A 6276-nucleotide genomic window follows, 5' to 3' on the forward strand; every position below is an offset into this window, starting at 1 on the left:
GCAGCCGGGGTCGCCTCGGTCTCCCCAGCGCTCTCAACCGCCCTTGAGGTCTCCTCAGCAGCCTGGGGTCTTCAGCGTCCTCGGTTTCCTAGGCTGTTTCGCCTCCTCAGAGGTCTCCCGAGAGGCCTGGTCTCTGCAGCCTCCTCGGTCTCCTCAGCGGCTCTCGATGCTGCCGCCGCCGCCGCCGCTGCCGCCGCCGCCCTGTGCATTGTGGGAGCGGGAGGAGGCTGCGCTCGAGCGTGGCCGCGGCGACTGCTCCCCGCTCTCTCGGGCTCACGCTGCCTCCCATCGGCAGCGGGCACCGAGCATCATCAACCCACGCGGCTGACATCCCAAACCCTCCTTGGCGGAGTCCCCCGTGGCTGCGAACGTGGGACAGTGCGGGAGCGTCACCCGCTCCAGGGGCTGAGTGTCCCGCGCGGACCAGGGAGCATGAAGGCTGCTCCCCGACAGGCCCAGCTATTTCTAGGGAGAGGACTTAGGGTAGGGAAGGGTTCCTGGAAGGCATCTCTATAACCTGCAACTCCAGAAGAACCGCGCGGGCTGCAGGGCTGGGAAGCTGAGCCTTGCACCACCCGGAATTGGAGTTGAAGGATGCCCAGGATCAAGCTGAACTTGAGTCTGCAACAGGGTCGCTTGGTGATGGAAGAACATAAGGTGGGCTCTAACACTCAGAAACTCTAATGAACCTGAAAACAGGATGGCCCTGGGGAGCAGTTGCCACCTTACACCTGTCTGTATGCTTGCATGAGTTCACCCGACCTTTAAGAACAAGAACTCTGCTGACCTCTTAGGCTCGGTGGTACTACCTGAGGCTGATCGTGAAGTCACCAGGAAAAGGCAGCCGACTAATGGAAACTCCAGTGCTTGCAACCTTGACTCAGTCTACTCGGTGCGCTTACACAAGCACAGGAATGTGGTCCTTTCATCCCAACCTGCCGTGTCTCTCCGCCCACACTTTCACACATACTTTTTTTGTTGTAGGAGGCGGCTTGCTCGTTCTGGCGGCTCATACCCAAAATAACCGCACAGAACCTGTATTAATTAAATCACTGCTTGGCCTATTAGCTCTAGCTTCTCATTGGCTAGCTCTTACATCTTAATTTAACCAATGTCTATTGATCTGTGTATCCCCACGTGGCTGTGGCTTACCAGCTAAAGTTCCCAGTATCTGTCACAGGTGGTGGATCCATGGCTTCTCTCTGACTCTGTCCTTCTTTCTCCCAGCATTCAGCCTAGCTTTCCCTGCCCACCTAAATTCTGCCTTGCTATAGGTCCAACACAGTTTCTTTATTAATAATTGGTAATCACAGCACACAGAGGGGACTCCCACATCACAATACTTGGAATAATCTTTCAAATTTTCATCCTTTTTGGGTGCCCATCTTTCTCATTTCTTTAAACTGTAAGTGGTAGCCAGTGCCTATCATGAGAACTGGGACCAAATTTAGTTTGTTTCCTTGGTTTTTAAGGTGGGTCTCACTAAGTAGCCCAGGCTGGCTTTGAACTCTCCATCCTCCTGCCTCTGCCTTGCAAGTGCTGAGATTTTAGAAGTGTGATTCTGAGCCCAGTCCAATCAAGGTCTCTGGTGAGGTTTTGTATATTCTATAACAAAGCCTACCTGAAAATCAGAGTGCAAAGCTAAGCCATAGAGGCCAGGCAGTGGTGGCTCACACCTTTAATCCCAGGTTGACTCAGGAGACAGATCTCTGTGGGTTCAAGGTCAGCCTGGTTACTTGAAATTGAATCTGTCTAAAAACAAAACAGAGCTCACACAAAGGTGATCCTAGAATTTTGGGACCACGTGACTTTAATCCCAGCACTAGCAAGGTGAAGACAGGAGTGGTGTGGCTGGGTGAAAGAGGAATACAAGGAGGGAGGAGACAGGAGCTCAGAGCAGTCTGAGGGAGGCAGTCTGAGAATTCGGTCATAGATGCAACCTGAAGATTCGTAAGGACAGGATCACCCCTCCGGTCTGAGCATTGGTAGAGGTAAGAACTCTAGTGGTTAGACGCTCTGCTTCTCTGATCCTTCAGCTTTCATCCCCTGATAGATGACTACGAGTTTTCTTATTAAGATCAATTAGAATTCATGCTACAAAGGTCAGTGCATGAGGCTGGCTCCATGCTTGTGTCTGAGCTTGAGGAATGACTATTTGAAGATTATTCACTAATGGGAAGACAGAGTGAGTCTTCAGTTCCTATAACTCAATCCTTTTTCCCATTTGCTCACAATCCCACAGTTTCTTTAGAATGCCAGGGAGAATGGCTACAGATTCCTGCACTGAAATCATGTCACTTTGATGGTTCTGGATTCCATCCTTTCATTGTGCAGCTGTGAAAAGAGACAAGATGTGCTTTTGACCAGCAGAACATCAAGATTTGGGAGATTTAGCTTCTTTCTCTTATACTTCCTTCTTGCTGTATAAGGTGCCTGTTTACCCTCCAGATGGTACCTACCTGTCAGAACTGAGTATGATGGAGGAAAGCCTATACACCCAAAACAAAACCCTAAGAGTTTTTATAAAAGTGATTTTTTAGATGAAGAAAAAGAATATTGGAATGATAATTTTCAAGCACATGCATTCAACCACCCAGATGTTTGAGGTTATAGTAAGAGAATGGGGAGATGAGGAAGAGGAGCAAGTTTTCCTTTTTTGGTGGTGATGGGGGTAAAGTCTCTTTGTGGGGCTGGGGCTGACCTGGAACCATCTTACTTCTCCCTCCTAAGTACTGGGAGTACTGGAATTACAGGTGCACGCTACCATATACAGTTGGGAAATGGGTTTCTGACCACAAACCTCTTGCTTCATTCAGGAATAGAACAGACTTCAGACAAATCCCAGGCAACTGGCAGTGGGCATTCTAATGAATGGACTCTTCTATATTCTGCATATATATTCCAAAGCACTCTGTCATTAGTAGCATCTGAAAATCAGGAGTAAGGGCCACACTCCAGAAATAGGCATAAGGAATTGTAAAATTTAGTGTAAATTGATAACATTCTCAGCTATTACTTTATAAATTAACATTTTCTTTTTTCTTTTTGGTTTTTCGAGACAGGGTTTCTCTGTGGTTTTGGAACCTGTCCTGGAACTAGCTCTTGTAGACCAGGCTGGTCTTGAACTCACAGAGATCCGCCTGCCTCTGCCTCCCTAGTGCTGGGATTAAAGGCGTGCACCACCACCGCCCGGCTAAATTAACATTTTCTTGTGGGCTGTTTTCAAATGAAAACACTGTCCAAGTTTAAATGAAAAACAAACAAAACCAAAGCCTTTCCTCCAAAGTTCAAGTGCCCCTTGACTTTCTCTTTTTGACTCAAGTGAGACATGTCCTGACAAACTCATTAGAAATTAGAAATACTGTTAATTTGAAATCCTTTAATGCACCTAACCCACTGAACAACAGCGGCATAGCCTCACCTGTCTTGAACCTGCTCAGAACACTTGAATTAGCCTATTGTTTGGCAAAGTCATCTAACGCAAAGCATAGCTAATGATAGTGGTGAATACCTTAGGTAATTTATTGCATACTTGTCAAAAACTGTTGGCAACTGTAGTATAGGCACCAGTCATTTACTTTGGTAATACCCTGGCTGACTGGGAGATACGGCTTACATCTGCTCAACAATATAAAGCAGTATCTTACTGAATGGCACTAGATTAAAAAAAAAAAGAATAAAATTCAAAAATTCAGGATTAGAGAGATGGCTCAGTGGTTAAAAGCACTGACTGCTAATTCAATTCATGTGAGTTCACGACTTAGCACCCACATGTTGGCTCACAACTGTCTCTGATTCTGGTTCTAGGGAATCTGATGCCCTCTTCTGACCTCCATGGATACCAGGCACACAGACATACAAGCAGGTAAAACATACATACACATAAAATAACTGCTTAGGATAAAACTGGGGTGGTAGCAAGTGTTACAGCACTTGCCTTGCATGTATGAGACCCTGGGTTCCACTACAATAGTACCAAAGGGAGGAACTGGGAGAGAAGAAAAGAGTACATTTTCTACTGAATATCTGCCACTTTCATACAAACATAAAGTCAAAAATTGAGTATTGAAACATTCCAAGTCAGGGACTGTAGACAGTCTTTTCTTTCCATCTACCAGTTGCCAAAAACCTGAAAAAAGAGACTCAAAATTAATTATAAATGCTTGGCCAATAGCTCAGGCTTCTTACTAGCTAACTCTTACATTTAAATTAACCCATATTTCTTTTTTAATTGATTTTTATTGAGTTCTACAGTTTTCTCTGCTCCCTTCCCTGCCTCTCTCCTCCCCTTCAACCCTCTCCCAAGGTCCCCATGCTCCCAATTTACTCAGGAGATCTTACCTTTTTCTACTTTCCATGTAGGTTAAATCCATGTATGTCTCTCTTAGAGTCTTCATTGTTGTCTAAGTTCTCTAGGATTGTGGTTTGTAGGCTGGCTTTCTTTGATTTATATTTAAAAATCACCTATGAGTGAGTACATGTGATAATTGTCTTTTCGTGTCTGGGTTACCTCACTCAAAATAATATTTTCTAGATCCATCCATTTGCCTGCAAAATTCAAGATATCGTTATTTTTTTCTGCTGTGTAGTACTCTATTGTGTAAATGTACCACATTTTCCTTATCCATTCTTCAGTCAAGGGACAATTAGGTTGTTTCCAGGTTCTGGCTATAACAAACAAAGCTGCTATGAACATAGTTGAGCACATGTCCTTGTGGCACGATTGAGCATCCTTTGGATATATACCCAAAAGTGGTATTGCTGGGTCTTGAGGAAGGTTGTTTCCTAATTTTCTGAGAAATCGCCACACTGACATCCAAAAGGGTTGTATCAGCTTGCATTCCCACCAGCAATGAAGAAGTGTTCCCTTTACCCCACATCTCTCCAGCATAAGTTGTCATCAGTGTTTTTGATCTGGCCCATTCTTACAGGTGTAAGATGGAATCTCAGAGATATTTTGATTTGCATTTCTCTGATGACTAAGGATGTTGAATAATTCCTTAAGTGTATTTCAGCCATTTTACATTCCTCTGTTGAGAGTTCTCTCTTTAGGTCTGTAATTCTCTTTCTTACTAATATCTTTATGTGGTTTGGGTATCAGGGTAATTGTAGCCTCATAAAAAGAGTTTGGCAATGTTCCTTCTGTTTCTATTGAGTGGAACAACTTGAGGAATATTGGTGTTAGTTCTTCTTTGATAATCTTGTAGAATTCTGAGCTGAACCATCTGGTTCTGGGATTTTTTTTTTTTTGGGTTGGGAAACTTTAGATGACTGCTTCTATTTCTTCAGTCGTTATAGGTCTGTTTAATTTGTTTATCTGGCCTTGATTTAATTTTGGTAAATGATATTTATCCAGAAAGTTGTCCATTTCCTTTACGTTTTCAAATTTTGTAGAGTACAGGTTTTCAAAATATGACCAGATAATTCTCTGTATTTCTTCCGTGTCTGTTATGTCCCCTTTTCATTTCTGATTTTGCTAATTTGTATATTCTCTCTCTGCCTTTGGTTAGTTTGGATAAATGTTGATTGAAAATGTAGATTTTCAAAAGTAGATCTTGAAAATCTATTTTGTTGATTTTCAAGAAGAACCAGCTCATTGTCTCATTAATTCTTTGTATTGGTTACTTTGTTCTATTTTGTTGATTTTTAGCTCTCAGTTTGATTATTTCCTACTTTCTAGTTCTCTTGGGTGCCTTTGATTCTTTTTGTTCTAAAGTTTTCAAATGTTCTGTTAATTCACAAGTGTGGGATTTTTCCAGCTTTTTTATGTAGGCATTTAGTGCTATGAACTTTTCTCTTAACACTACTTTCATTGTGTTCCATAAAATTGGGTTTGTTGTGTGGTCATTTTCATTGAATTTTGGGAAGTTTTAAATTTCTCTTTATTTCTTCCTTGACCCATTGATGATTCAGGTGATCATTGTTTAATTTCCATGTGTTTGTGGGCTTTCTGGAATTAGTATTGCTGTTGAATTCTACTTTTAAGCCATGATGATCTGATAAGATACATGAGGTTATTCCAATTTTTTTTATCTATTGAGGTTTATTTTGTTACCAAGTATGTGGTCAATTTTCAAGAAGGTTCCACGAGGTGCTGAGAAGGTATATTCTTTTATGTTTGGATGGAATATTCTATAGATGTCTGTTAAGTCCATTTGAGTCATAACATCTGTTAGTTCCCTTATTTCTTTATTTTTTTTTACTTTTATTCATTTATTAAAGATTTCTGCCTCCTCCCCGCCACTGCCTCCCATTTCCCTCCACCTCCCCTGATCA

Source organism: Microtus ochrogaster, chromosome 5 (assembly GCF_000317375.1).
Source record: "Microtus ochrogaster isolate Prairie Vole_2 chromosome 5, MicOch1.0, whole genome shotgun sequence".
Taxonomy (NCBI): domain Eukaryota; kingdom Metazoa; phylum Chordata; class Mammalia; order Rodentia; family Cricetidae; genus Microtus; species Microtus ochrogaster.